Source organism: Pan troglodytes, chromosome 8, assembly GCF_028858775.2.
Source record: "Pan troglodytes isolate AG18354 chromosome 8, NHGRI_mPanTro3-v2.0_pri, whole genome shotgun sequence".
NCBI classification, from domain to species: Eukaryota; Metazoa; Chordata; class Mammalia; order Primates; family Hominidae; genus Pan; species Pan troglodytes.
The window spans coordinates 30372535-30387822 of record NC_072406.2 but is presented as its reverse complement, the minus strand read 5'-3'; the positions used below and the strand labels follow the sequence as shown (position 1 = coordinate 30387822).

The 15288-nt window shown below is 40.6% G+C and overlaps 1 long non-coding RNA gene across 1 annotated transcript; it reads left to right on the top strand.

Moving 5' to 3' along the window:
* The first annotated feature begins 289 nt into the window (after positions 1-289).
* LOC107976932 (uncharacterized) lies at positions 290-13506 on the top strand. Its single transcript, XR_002938186.3, has 3 exons — positions 290-1951; positions 11456-11563; positions 12378-13506. It is a non-coding gene; the product is annotated as an uncharacterized LOC107976932 (long non-coding RNA).
* Positions 13507-15288: the final 1782 nt, after the last annotated feature.

Here is a 15288-nt window from a genome sequence, read left to right as displayed (position 1 = left end):
GTTTCCATATTAGTAACGAGCAGAGCTGAGTACTTACCCGCCAAGGGAGATAAAAGGGGACTATGTAAATCAGTCTTCTCGTGATTTAGTAGCAATTGAAAAGGCACAGGTTTTTTTGAGTATTTAGATTTATGGTGTACTGAAAAGATTAACTGCAGAACCACTGTAAAATTGATTCTGCAGTGGATAGGAGAAAAAAAAGTATTTCTCTCTTTTTTTTTTTTTTTTTTTTTTTTTTTGGTGGCGGCAGGGGGTACTGCAGGTTACTTGGTATTTAAGAAACATAATTTAGAGGTAAATGAAGAGCGTATTCTGACTTCTTTGGACAAGCCTCTTTTAGGCAATATTTTGTTTACCTTATCCCAGTTCGTTCTTGCAAATGGTGCTTGCCAAGGTGGAATTACAGGACTCTCTACTGCCCAGCTCGCCTGCTGGGGCTTTCTTTTATTCTCTCTTTCACTGGGAGGCTGCAGGTCATTCCCCAAGAGCATTCCTGGGGCTGGGTGCCCTGGAGGACAAGCCTATGCTCTGAGTTACATCTTGCTTTCTGAGAGCCCTTTATTCAAGCCACTGCTCAGCAAATGCCACCATTGTGAGTTTGCCTGGAACCCTTAGAATGAGAAAAGTGATCTCCCTATGAGAGGAAGAGAGTGTGGAACTCACTTCTACGTGCAGTGCCGATCCCAGGGCAATGCGACGCTTGCTGACTGACTCACTATGGAAAAGGAGGACAAGGCATTGGCGAGGTGTGGCACTGTGCCCTGCTGGTGCCCATAGCCGATTCCTCAGGGCTGCGGTGATGTCTCCTGGAATGGGCACTGGTCCTCTTCATCATCTCAGGGATAGGTAGCTCCTCCTTCCAACCTGTCCCCATTCTGAAGTCTCTGGGCTGTGATAGGCTGCTCTCTTGTCACAGACATATGTTTGTTTGATGCATATAGAATGTATAAAAGTATAGGTGTTCTGTCGTCCCAGCACTTTGGGAGGCCAAAGCCGGAGGATTGCTTGAGATCAGGAGTTTGAGACCAGCTTAGGCAACATATATATATGAAACCAAAAAAAGCCAGGCGTGATGGTGCACACCTGTGGTCCCAGCTACTTGGGAGACTAAGGCAGGGGGATTGCTTGAGCCTGGGAAATTGAGGCTGCAGTAGGCTGTGCACACCACTGCACTCCACCCTGTGCAACAGAGTGAGAACCTGTCTCAAAATAAAGTATATGTATGTACTACACACACATATACATACGCACATATACAGCGTTCAATGTGTTTTTCCTATTAGAAAATGCCATTGTTTTTGGTGGGCTGTAAGAGAAGTGAAAGTTGCAGAAACACTTTCATTCATTCATGTAGAATTCATGAGACTTAAGAATTCATTTCATTCTGAGATAAGATATACAGTGCCTCAATCAATGGGTGATAGTTTTCAGTCAGGGAGATCAATGAATCTGAAATCACATCCTTGAGTGAGACAACTCAGCCTGCTCTCTATGCTACTATGTTCTTAGGTATCTTTTGGGTACACAGACATAGCTTTCCCGGGTTTTGTGTTTATTTTTTAATTGCTATGAAAACCTATCTGAGAAGTATTTTTAAGTGCTGGACTGGGAAGCTGCTTTCAACACAGCATGATGCAAGTTGCATGTAAATAAAGACATGGTGGTATAATTCATAGGCCAGGCATAAACACTACCACATCTAAATTACCAACAGTGATTTTGGAATTTGCAAGCTGTCATGATGTCAGTTGAACTGGGTGACTTAAACTGACGGACCGGCCAGCCGTGTGGACAGAAGCTTACTGGCCTTTGGAGGCTTTGGGAAAGCTGACTAGCCATGCCAAGAGAACAGCATCTAGCAGGACTGTTTGGATGGAATATTGGAAAGAAGAAGGAGGGTACACTGAGAGCATGAAAACCATAGCAAAACCTAAAATCCATGGAAATACAGGTAATAATAATAAATAGTATAATAAGTAATGTCGATGCCAACTGAATGACAGACACTGTGTATATACTTAATTTAACTTAATGCACTCACACCCTCCTGCAAGATAGACTTGATCATCCATTTCACTAACGAGGAGCCTAAGATGCAGGCTAGCAAATTTCTTGTGGTTGTATGACTAGCAGGGGTGGGAAGAAGGGGAGAAGAATTTGAATCGAGGCCTTTCTGACTCTAAATGCACTTCTCTTTTCTGTTTGCCTTGATAACAAAATTTTGCTTACTATCAACCAGTTCAATTCACAAATATTAAGTGCTGGACTTATTATTTAGGGACCTACTGTGTTCCAGGAACTGAATTGATGGGATGATTAACACAGATCTTGCTGTGAAGGGGCATATTTTTAGAGGAATTTGGCAGACAGCTATAACACCATGTTTACGATGTAAAATGATGTAAAAAACAAAATCAAATGATGTAACAGTGATCATACTATATAAGAAGGGAGATTTGTTTTCACCTGCATTCTAAAACATTACTTTCATTTGTGAGTTAAAAATTTTCATTTAGATTCCGTTTTGCCTCTTAGGAGGAATAGCATGCAAGATTGGGTTTAGCTCGCCTCACGCCCTAAAACCCATGAACCACCATCGCTTCCCCTGCCAGCTTCCCTGTCTATTCAGGGCAATACAGCAAAACAACAAGATTGGAAACTTTCATAATTGCCACTTCCTAACTAACTCTTCCATCTCAGATCCAATGGGTATCATGCCCCGCTCTTCCTGGATCCACTCCTGTGTTACATTGCTGTCACTCAGATCCAAGCCATTTCATACCTCCTTCCTGCAATACTGCAATTGGCTTCCGTTCCTCCGTGCTTGCTTGCTTGCTTGCTTGCTTGCTTGCTTGCTTGCTTTCTTTCTTTCTTTCTTTCTTTCTTTCTTTCTTTCTTTCTTTCTTTCTTTCTCTCTCTCTCTCTCTCTCTCTTTCTTTCTTTCTTTCTTTCTTTCTTTCTTTCTTTCTTTCTTTCTTTCTTTCTTTTTTTTGAGACGGAGTCTCGCTCTGTCCCCCGGGGCTGCAGTGCAGTGGCGCGGTCTCGGCTCACTGCAAGCTCCGCCTCCCAGGTTCACGCCATTCTCCTGCCTCAGCCTCCCCAGTAGCTGGGACTACAGGCGCCCGCCACCAAGCCCGGCTAAGTTTTTGTATTTTTTTAGTAGAGACGGGGTTTCACCGTGTTAGCCGGGATGGTCTCAATCTCCTAACCTCGTGATCCGCCCGCCTTGGCCTCCCGAAGTGCTGGGATTACAGGTGTGAGCCACTGCGCCCGGCCCCTCCATGCTTTCTTTTCTCCCACCAATGCATCTATCTTCAAACCATCACCCCTTTTTCTTTAAAACTTATATATATATATATAGAGAGAGAGAGAGAGAGACAAAGGCTTGCTCTGTTGCCTAGGCTGGAGTGCGGTGGTGCAGTCATAGCTCACTGCAGCCTCTTAACTCCTGAGCTCAAGCATTCCTACTGCCTCAGCCTCCCTAGAAGCTGGGAGTGCCACCCATGCCCAGCTAACTTTTTATTTTTTGTAGAGCCAGGGTCTTGCTATGTTGCCCAAGCTGGTCTTGAACTCCTGGGCTCAAGCAATCCTCCAGCATTGGCCTCCCAAAATGCTGGGATTAAATGTGTGAGCCTCCACATTTGGCCAAAAACTTCCTTCTTTAAACTTCTTGGCAGGAATTGCTCATCTCCTCACTAGAATGTAATCTCCCTAAGGGCAGGTAGGAATTTTTCTCTCTTTTGTTGACTATTTTATTTCCAGTGGCTAGAGAAAAGCCAGGCACATCTGTTGAATATATACATTAATACATGAGTAGTTCATAGAAGGAAGAAATATAGGTGTAGGGCTAATATTTACTGGTGCTCATTATGTTTAAGCATTGTGCTAGTCACTTTAGACATGACTACATTTAATCTTCACAAGGTATCGTGATACACAACTTTTATTCTTTTACTCGAAACATATTTATTGAGTATTTGCCATGTCCCGGGCAGTCTGGTAGACACTGGGGAAGGGACCAAAGCAGGTATGGCCCAAAGCCTCTTGGAACATAGTGTTGAGTCTGCATATATGTATATGATACAGAGAGACAATACTCATAAAGGAACAAACAAAATGATTGCAACTGGTGATAAAGACTATGAGGGAAACAGAAATTTTCCTGCAGAGGAGGTTGAGGATCATAGTTATCTAGTGGCCTTTGGAAGTTATGTCAAGTATATATATCTATCCTCATTTTCCACTGTTCCCCCCAGGCAGCGATTTCAGTAGAACCCTAAGCTCCTTCTTCTTCCATGAATATAGTACATTTCCCCGACCCTCAGGTCTTTCCTCATATTCCATTCAACAGATAGATGTATTCATATTTTTTTGCACTGCCTGCAATGCTTCTTAGTATATTTCAGTAAGTAAGGTACTTTTTATGCCTTAGGGATCTCATAGCTTTGTATAAGGATTAGAAAGCAGATAAAGAGTTGGAATACATAGCAGAATGTGGTAAGTGAGTGCTGTAGCACAGATAGGATAAAATGCTAAAGAGCATAGGTGGAGAAATAATCATTGCAGCGCTATTCACAATAACAAAGACATGGAATCAACTCAGGTGCCCATTAACAGTGGATTGGATAAAGAAAACATGGTACATATACACTGTGGAATATTACATAAGCATAAAAAAGAATGAAATCATGTCCTTTGTAGCAACACGGATACAAGTAGAAAGCATAAACCTAAGCAAATTAATGCAGAAACAGAAAACCAAATACTGCATGTTCTGACTTCTAAGTGGGAGCTAAACATTGAGTATACACAGACACAAAGATGGAAACAATAAACACTAGGGATTCCCAAAGTGGGAAGGGAGGGAGGAGGCAAGGATTGAAAGACCACCTATCGAGTACTATGTTCACTATTTGGGCAACGGGATCATTAGAAGCCCAAACCTCAGTATCACACAACATACCCATGTAACAAACCTGCACATGTACCCCCTAAATCTAAATTTAAAAAAATCTATAATACTATACCTAAAAATAAGTTAAATATTGTTGAGAAAACAAATGATCCTATCTACTTGGGGGAGAACAGAAAATGTCATTAGAAAAGATAGTATTTGAAGAATGAGTACAATTTCTACAGCTTATCATGGCAAAGAAAGGTTGCTCTAGTGCTGACCAAACAGTATAAGCAAAAACTGTGTGGGTGGCAGAGTGCTGAGGACATTTAGGGAACAGGAATAATCCCAGGGTTGCTGGATTATGGAGTATTTGTAGGGGAGAAAGGGAACTGAAAGTTAACGTGGGGCCATGCGTTGGATGAGTAAATGCCAGGAAGAGGAGTTGATAATTAATGTGGTGGGCAGAGGGAATGCACTGTGAATTTCAACTAGGAGAAAGACATGCTTGTAGCTGTATTTTAGGGGTGGAGAATGAGGCTGATTTGAGGTCTGCTTGAGGTAGATCAAGTGGATGGTAAAGGGAGCCTGACGCGGAGATGTTTTAAGGAATTGTGATGTTTAAGGGCTAGGGGATAAGAAAAATCGAGTGGGCTCTGAGCCTTGTGAACAGGATAATTAAAAGAATAGATGCGGCTGGGTGCAGTGGCTCACGCCTGTAATCCCAGCACTTCGGGAGACCCAGGCGGGTGGATCATGAGGTCAAGAGATGGAGACCATCCTGGTTAACATCGTGAAACCCTGTCTCTACTAAAAATACAAAAATTAGCTGGGCCTGGTGGTGCCCGCCTGTAGTCCCAGCTACTAGGGAGGTTGGAGCAGGAGAATCGCTTGAACCCAGGAGGCGGAGGTTGCAGTGAGCCGAGACTGTGCCCCTGTACTCCAGCCTGGCGACAGAATGAGGCTCCATCTCAAAAAAAAAAAAAAAAAAAAAAAAAGAAGAAGAAGAAAGAAAGAATAGATGCATTCCAGACAGAAATAATTAGTTGGAAAGTTAATTTGAGTTGAAAGACGGTTAATTCAGGTCCCTTAACCTGGAAATATCTTCCCTTCTCTAGTCTATATAAATTATAGTCTCATGAAGGTGAGCTATAATTGGATAGTGTGGTTTTACATTATGCAGCAGTGGTCCCCAGCCTTTTTGGCACCAGGGACCGATTCCATGGAAGACAATTTTTCCATGGACCAGGTGGGGGGATGGTTTCAGGATGATTCAAACATTTCTATTATTATTACATTGTAATATATAATGAAATAATTATACAACTCACCATCATCAGGCGTTATGTTCTCGTAAAGAGTGCACAACCTGGATCCCTGGTATGCACAGTTCACAGTGGGGTTCACACTCCTACAAGAATCTAATACCCACTGACCACTATCAGACCATGGCCCAGGGTCTACAGCATTTCTAAGCACTTCTAATCTGTTCCCTTAAAGGAATAAAGTAGATGGTCTTTTATTGTCATTTAGCTGCTTTGAGTGTGTTAGTCTTGTTCCCATAGCTAGTATAAAATCATGAACATCACGATTCTCTAAAACAGTGTTTAAAACATCAGAAGGGAAAGAAAAACCTTAAAGACACTTTCTGGGAGGTATCTTTGAACATTTGAGGGGGAAAACATAGCTCACAATTCCCTGTAGACTATAAGTGATTTTTTAACTTCATCAATGTCTAATTCACAGTCTATGACAGAGGAAAGAGAAGGTGGTAAGTATGTAGAGGGAACACAAGAGTTTAATTAACAAATGGAGGAGAAGTCTAGTGCAAAAATAAGTTCCAGCTGATGTTGGACAAAGAATTAAAGCCAGATTTTCAGTATTAGTTCACTTGATCAAAAAACAGTAACAACCAAAAACAAACAAAAAACCCATCAATCCAGTTATAAAAACCTCATGTCACTTGAAAGAGCCCTAAATGACATCATCCCAGTTTAGTTACTGGCTGAGTTAGACTACCATAAGAAAACTAGCAGGTATTTGCCCAGTGGCCTATAATGTTGTTTTTCCTTTTTTTTTTTTTTTTTTTTTTGTACACAGAAAAAGATTATGCCACAGCTAGAAAATTTGCCAAGTGCAATTGGCATCTTGGGAATTTACTCTGCCTACTTTGAGGAGGTCATGTAGTTCCCCAGTGGTAGAAGTTTTTTTCTCAAGATATTTAGGTAAGGGACCTAATAATAATTTTGTTTAATAGCACAATTTTCTTTTTTAACTTTTATTTTAGGTTCAAGGGTACATGTGCAGGTTTGTTATGTAGGTAAATTCGTGTCATGTGGGTTTGTTGTATGGATGATTTCATCACTCAGGTATTAAGCTTAGTATCCAATAGTTATTTTTTCTTATCTTCTCCCTTCTTCCACCCACCACCCTCAAGTAGGCCCCAGTGTCTGTTGTTACCCTCTTTGTGTCCATGTGTTCTCATCTTATCTCCCACTTATAAGTGACAACATGCAGTATTTGCTTTTCTGTTCCTGCATTAGTTTGCTAAGGATGATGGTCTCCAGCTGCATCCATGTTCCTGCAAAGGACATGATCTCTTTTTTTTTTTTGAGACAGAGTCTCACTGTCTCCCAGGTTGGAGTACAGTGGCCCGATCTTGGCTGACTGCAACCTCTGCCTCCCGGGTTCAAGCAATTCTCCTGCCTCAGCCTCCCAAGTAGCTGAGATTAGAGGTGCATGCTACCATGCCTGGCTAATTTTTGTGTTTTAGTAGAGACGGGGTTTCATCATATTGGCCAGGCTGGTCTCGAACTCCTGACCTCAGGTGATCTGCCCACCTTGGCCTCCCAAAGTGCTGGGATTACAGGCGTGAGCCACCGTGCCTGGCTGATGTTCTTTTTCATGGTTGCATTGTATTCCATGGTGTATATGTACCACATTTTCCTTAGCCAGTCTCCTATTGATGTGCATATCAGTTTATTAATTTTCTTTTAAAGAACAGATAAATTTATAATGTAAATTTTTATTTGCCTTTATGGTAACCTGTGACATTGGAAGGGGATTATTGACCATCTATATAGTCATAATCTCTTTCCTATAAATCTGCAAAATATAATGGAACTCCATCTTATGTATTTCAAAACTGATTAATGAATTGACTGATATTTTCAAAAATGGACAATTGGGAGATGCTTTAACTCTGGCATATCACATTCACTCAGCCAGTGAAATGATTTTCTTCAGTATATTAAATATTATATTTAATTGTGAATATGTTTGATAAACTCAGAGTTTAAAATAAACCTCTCAAGCTTTGGTTTTTGTGTATGGTGACAAAGATCAGTATGATTTGCAGAGGTTGGAAATGAAAATCAAAGACAAATTCTAGAAAAAAAATAAAACAAAGTAACCCTAAATGAAGCCATGTAGCAAATGGAAGGAAATATAAAATGACATAATGACAATATGCAAGGATGAAAAGATAAGAAAATTCATTAACATTACAATGAGATATAAGTAAAGAAAGACCATTCAGAGTTAACTGTAGCAGAATAAAGGATTTGGCAGCCGTCTTTGTAATTCTACCATGACGATTTCCAAACCACTGAATAAGGTTTTGTATTTCTAATTAGCTAAGTACTAGAAATATGTTCTCTAATGTGACTCATATGGATATGTGGCATATGGACAAAAAAATTCTGTGGTACTCAAGCTTAATATAGATTAAATACATGTTCTTTGTGACATAAATTATGAGAAGTTTTTCCAATACAATATTGTAATTTACTTGAATGGCATCTCTAGAACTTCAGACAGGTGTGATAGAATACACTGCAGAGATATTGATGTGTTTGATCAGGGTTTTTCTTTTTCTTTTTTTAAGACAGAATCTCACTCTGTTGCCCAGGCTGGAGTGCAGTGGCACTATCTCGGCTCCAACCTCTGCCCCCCAAGTTCAGGCGATTCTCCTGCCTCAGCCTCCCAAATAGCTGGGATTACAAGTGCCCACCACTATGCCCGGCTAATGTTGTATTTTTAGTAGAGATGGGGTTTCACCATGTTGGCCAGGCTGGTCTCGAACTCCTAACCTCCAGTGATCCACCCACCTCAGCCTCCCAAAGTTTTGTAATTACGGGCGTGAGCCACCACACCAGGCCAGGGTTTTTCCTTTGCTAACTCTAGGCTAGCTTTCACAGTCCTTGACCAATACTAGGTCTTTGAGTGAACCCCAAACAATCATCACCAGGCACACTTTGATATCATTGCTAAAACTGGAGTCTGACCTGGATAGAAAGGCTAATGGTAACCATAATGATTGCTTTCATATATTGAGTGCCTATGACATATGAAAGCAATCATTATGTACTGCCCATGGGTTAACTTATTTAATCCTCACGACAGCCCGGTTTGACATGTGAAGAAACTGAGGCACAGAGAAGGTAAGTAGCTTACTCAAGTTTATCCAGCCAAGAAGTGGCTGACCTGAACACAGGACTTCTGGCTCCAGTCCCCAAACTCTAAACCTCACTGTGCTGTAGTACTTTATATGCCATAGTAATTTTGTGCTACCGTTGGAGATGTCCCCAAATCTCTTTGGCATTGTTATCATGATGTTTGTCTCTTTGGTCTACTTTTTTCCTGTTCTGATGCAGCAACAGGACCCATTTTGATTCAGAGAATATGGTGCCCTTAATGAATCATCAAGAAGTCCATAGACAGTTTTAGGGGTTTTCTGTGGAGATCTCATTTCTTAATTCTGACTCAACCCACCAGAATGAATGGATAATTATGGCATTTGAATCTTGCATACGATTAAGTGAATAAAAATGCTTTGCCCCATTTGCTAGTAGAAAAGAAAGAAAACCACATTTTTGGAATGCAATACTTATATCAGTTAAAAACAACTTCTACCTATACTTACCGTCTATTAGTTTGATTTTTAGGGAGATTTATTAACATTGTAGTCCTTCATGGTAGTACTATTGTGCAATCCAAGAATTATGGGGGAGTTTTTGGAAATGAGAGGAGGCTCAGGGAATTATAGGCAACCAAGATTCTCAAGGCCAAACCCAACAGCGATACTGATAATACATGTGTGCTTACTATCCAGTTTTTAAATTTTCTCATGCAATACTAATCTCATTGCTTTTGTATGTCAGATTTTAAAATAGAGCATGCTTAATGTACTTCACATGTCTGCAAGGGGAACAGCAGCAAATACCACAGTCCCGTGGTAAATATAAGGGAAAAACAAAGGCATATATGTGTTAACAAGTCTGATGAATGGCTCATGCCTGTAATCGCAGCACTTTGGGAGGCTGAGGTGAGAGGATCACGAGGTCAGGTGTTCGAGACCAGCCTGGCCAACATGGTGAAACCCCATCTCTACTAAAAATACAAAAATTAGCCGGGCGTGGTGGCAGGCACCTGTAATCCCAGTTACTCGGGAGGCTGAGGCAGGAGAGTCACTTGAAACCAGAAGGTGGAGGTTGCAGTGAGCTGAGATCACACCACTGCACTCCAGCCTGGGCAACAAGAGCAAAACTCCATCTCAACAGCAACAACAACAACAACAACAGCAAAGCCCGATGAAATCCTAACTCAGCAGTGGCACAATTACTTCATAGATTGGATTATTTTGAAAAGAACCAGCAAACCCCATTTGGTGGATGTATTTTGAGTCTTTTTTTTTCTGAGACAGGAGCTTGCAATATCACCCAGGCTAGAATACAGTGACTCCATCACAGCTCACTGTAGCCTCGACCTCCTGGGCTCAGGCAATCCTCTTACCTCAGCCTCTTGAGCAGCTGGGACTACAGGCACATGCCCCCATGCCCAGATAATTTTCTTAAAATATATTTTGTAGAGACAGGGTTTTGCCGTGTTGTCAGGCTAGTCGCAAGCTCCCGAGCTCAAGTGACCCCTCCTTGGCCTACCCAACGTGCTGGGATTACAGGCATCAGCCACCGCCCCTGTGCGGCCTGCATTTTGAATCTTTAGGTGAGCTGGCTCCCTGCTAGGTGCTAAGGACACAGAAATGAATACCACCCCTCCTTTCCTCTCAGAGGGCTCCCAATCTGCTCCTCTTTTCTCTGTTAAATCATTTTGCCTTTGAGTCTTGCATAATGATGTGGCCACATTGAGACCTAGTTGAACAGTTTCACAATAACTCCCTTAAGTCAGAGGGCCTTGGTGAAATAACATTGACTTTTACTCTGAAATCCATGGAAATACAAAGTTTACTGTTTTGTTCTCCTTGATAAAATATAGCATAATAACTAGTTGCTGGGTTACTACCTAAAACACAGGCCCCAAACTACAGCCAGGAAGGGCAGTTAGCAATTAAGTAAAGGAAATGACTATGACTAGTGGGTCTGAAACCCAACACACTGCCCATATCCTTCTTAGCATAGGGAGGCATTGATGTTACTTAGGCAACTTTTATCACTAAGGAAGTAGTTTTGGTGACTCATGCTCATACAGAATGACTTATTTCAAGACCTGAGCGTTCAGTAACCTTACCATTATGCTTCTGTTTTCTTTTTTTTTTGGACTCAGACAGCAAAGCTCCCTTTGGATGACATAGATTTATTACTTAGTAGTATATCATGTACTGGCTGTCCCACATTTTGAAATTTAATGGACTCGTGGTGATCAGAATAAAAGGTCAGTATTTCCTACAATATATTGATACGTTAAAGGTAGAACTAACACCTTATTTTCTAAGCAGAACTATTATCTTATTAACATATCTTATTAAATGTCTAAGTTGACATTTCTTGCCAATTTTTTTTACTTAATGTAACAGTGCTGTTTCAAATACTAGTCATTATTTAATAACTAAAATGGAATGCTGAAGAATTTTATGCTATGACATAAAATGCCATATTTTTTCCCCAAATATATGAAAAATGGAATTAAAATCTCCACTGAGTGTTGCTATTACAAAAGGAAGAAATCCTAAGGAAATTCATTGGCTAGGTTCTCGGTTCAGATTTACAGCCTACCTGCTTGATGGCCCAACAGCGTTTATTTCTTGACAATTGACATTTTTTTCTGTGTTAAAAATAGCTGAGAAGTTGTAGAAAAATTAGTCAATTAAAAGAGTTATAGGTTGCTAATGTGTTTGGAGAGCTTTGTGGAAGAACTTACTGTTGACAGAAAAAGCAAGCCACAAGCCAAGGACCTGAGCTGGCTTCTGGGGTAGTGCAGGAGCAACTTGGCTTGGGTTCCAGGGTTTGTCGGGAGCCTTGGAGATGCCAGCTTCCAGTGTGGTCAGCCCAGGACTTACCTGAATCACTAGTATACCTTTTGTCCTAATTCCAGAAATCATGCCATAAATCTCAAAATTTGGACAGTGTTACTTGAGCTGTTTTTATTTTGCTTTCAATTGAGTCCTTTTCTGGTTTTAATTTTGTAGCTGGAACAGCTTGAAAAAGGCAATGAGTCATGACAAATATTTCTTTTCTTCTCAATATAGAAGCCTTCGATGTGAGGCCCAGGCATTAAGTACCATGTGTGTGATTCACGAGCCTTGGCATCTGAACAATTTTTTGGAAGGATCCATCAGGACAACACGTCGGGGGTGTACTAGTGAAGTGATTTTCAAAATGTGCTACTCAGACCTGTAGCATCAGCATTACCGGATAATTTGTTAGAAATTCCAACTGTTAGGCCCCACTTTAGACCAACTGAATGTGAAACTCTGGGAGTACATGGGGCCCAGCAATTTGTGTTTTTACAAGACTTACCAGGTGATTCTGAGAACCACTGTGCTAGTGAATTGTTCCTGTCTGTGGCCACGTAGAATAAGAAAACCATAGGGTTGGAAAATGGGGAAATTGATGAGTGTTCGCTTATGAGGAAATGAAGAATAGATAGAAAAGAATTAGTTAACTTTTGGAATTCAAAAAAGAAGCAGTTTTGTAAAAGCCAGGAATTTGATTTGAAGGACTAATTGCTTGCAGAATCTTTGCTTTCTCAGAGAGGGGCACTCCAGATCACTAGGTTACCGTGAAATATATTGGTATGGCTCTAAAATCCTAGAATAATCTCTCTAGTGAGAAAAGGCATACCTTTCCATATTAGGACAAAACTTCAAATCAGGTTTGTAAAATCCTATAAGATTATTGTATCCCATTACCATGGCCAACTTGTTTGTCTCTGGAGATCCCAGTTTCTACATCTGAAAACCATATGCATTCCTGCTCACCAGGAATTATCTCGCTGAATGAAGCAAGAGATTCAGGATGTGTAAGAGAACTTGTGAAGCATTTGGATTACCAAGAAATGTGAAGTATAAAGATCAAGAATGATTAATACAAACACTGATGGTAAAGAGGTGTTTCGAAGTCGATACAAAATATGAGTTGCTTATTTCAGTCTCTCTTTGGTATATCTGCCTTTTTAGTGCTGACTCTATCATGTATTCACTATATGATTTTCAGTGAATCACATTTTTTAAAGCTTTTAATCTGTTTCTTCAAAAAATATATTTTTAAATAATATTTACTCACAGGATTGTTGTGAGAATAAAATTGATTCGATTGATATTTCAAAAAAGGAATATATTTTTAAAAAATAAAGCAATACCATTTTTGGATATGCTAGTGCTGTGACTGTTATTTTATGTCTGGGTTGAGGAATCCTAAAGGACTGTTGACATAATGACATCATCCAGGGGTTTGGAATAAGAGTATACATCAGCAAGTTTTCTGATTACAAAAAGTAGCTATGTTTACTTTTCTGTTAATTCTCCTTCAGTGGAATGTTTCAATTTTCTCATGAGATGGGGGAGATCCATTTTTTTGAGAGCTCTGTTTTATTAAAGAAAGCAAGTCTGGTGGCTCATGCCTATAATTTTAGCACTTCAAGAGGCTGAAGTGGGAGGATCACCTGAGCCCAGGAATTCAAGACCAGCCTGGGCAACATAGCAAAAACCTATCTCTATGAAAAATTTTTAAAAATTAGCTGGGCATGGTGTTGCATGCCTGTAGTACCAGCCACTCAGGAGGCTGAGGTGGGAGGATCACTTAAGCCCTGGAGGACTAGGCTGCAGTGAGCAATAAGCTATGATCATGCCACTGCACTCCGGTCTGGAAGACAGTTTGTTTAAAAAAAAAGGCAAATTTGATACTTTGTATCCTTTGAACTGAGAAAATACATTTCATTCATTCTTTCAGGGAAAAAAAGTGGGACTCTGGAGTCAGAGTACCCAAGGTAAATTTCTCAGCTCCTATGCTCAGTAATTATGCTACCTTGGAAGAGCCTCATTTTCTTGATATAAAAAATGGAGGTGATAATAACAGTTGTATGTGCATGAAATGAGAAATGTATATAAAATGCATAATCGATTGTCTGGAGTAGAGTAAATCCTCAATAAGTGTTGATGGTTGGTGATGATATTGTTAAACTATGGCATAAAGAGGAGAAAAAAGAATGTGTGTCCAAAAACCAAGGGCAGGAAGGAATAAGAAGACAAGAGAGCAGTTGATAAACGATCATTTTACAAATGAAAATTTGTGCAGCTCCTGTGACTTTTCCAGTCATTTATTAAAACCAAACCATTCTTTGATCACTTCTAAGGAGAAAAGTGATCATAGTAATTTACAAAGCTCACATGTATGTAACTTGCAAAATTTCAATCTTGCCCGAGAGTTAATATCCTCCCTCCCGTGGCTTGACTGTGCCTTAGGAAAGGGAAGTCCTGGGTTTCTCACTCTCCCTACTTAGGTGCCTCCCTTCCTCTTTCCTCATTTTGCTAACTAAGGTTTCTTGCCACTGCAGGGTTAGAGCTCACAGAGGGAAAGAGGTGCAGGAGATAAGAAAACTCTTACTTGACAAGGGCTATTGGTGATCTGGTGTTTACACCTCAAGGTTTGGCATATGCTCAAAGCTGGCCCTTTTTCTAGCAGGTGCTTCTTTGGGGTTTTCTTCTCTCTCTCTCTCTCTCTCTTTCTCTCTCTCTCTCTCTCTCTCTCTCTCTCTGTCTCTCCCTCTCTTTCTCTTTCTCAAAGCTTCCCTGACATGCAGACATGCCCTTGTGTCCTGCTTCTCTGTGACTGCTGCCACAGCCCCTAGAAGTCATTCAGTGGTATACCCCTTGTTCCTTTTTGCATGACACCTTTTTTCTTGTGAGTGACCCCTTGAACAGGGCTTAAGACAGCTTTCTGTCTTGTATGGCTCAGATCTATCCAAGGGAATTACTTTGCCTCCCCAAACTCAAAGGTTAGACGGTTACATTTTAAACTCTCTCGGTGGTTCTCTGAGTCTCCTTGTCTCAGGCTTGAGGTGAAAAGCAGACAGCCTCTATAGCATGCTGATAACTTTCTCCAAAGATCTTCTCTTTGTCTTCAAGAATCTTCAACTCTTTTATAACTTCAACATAAGTA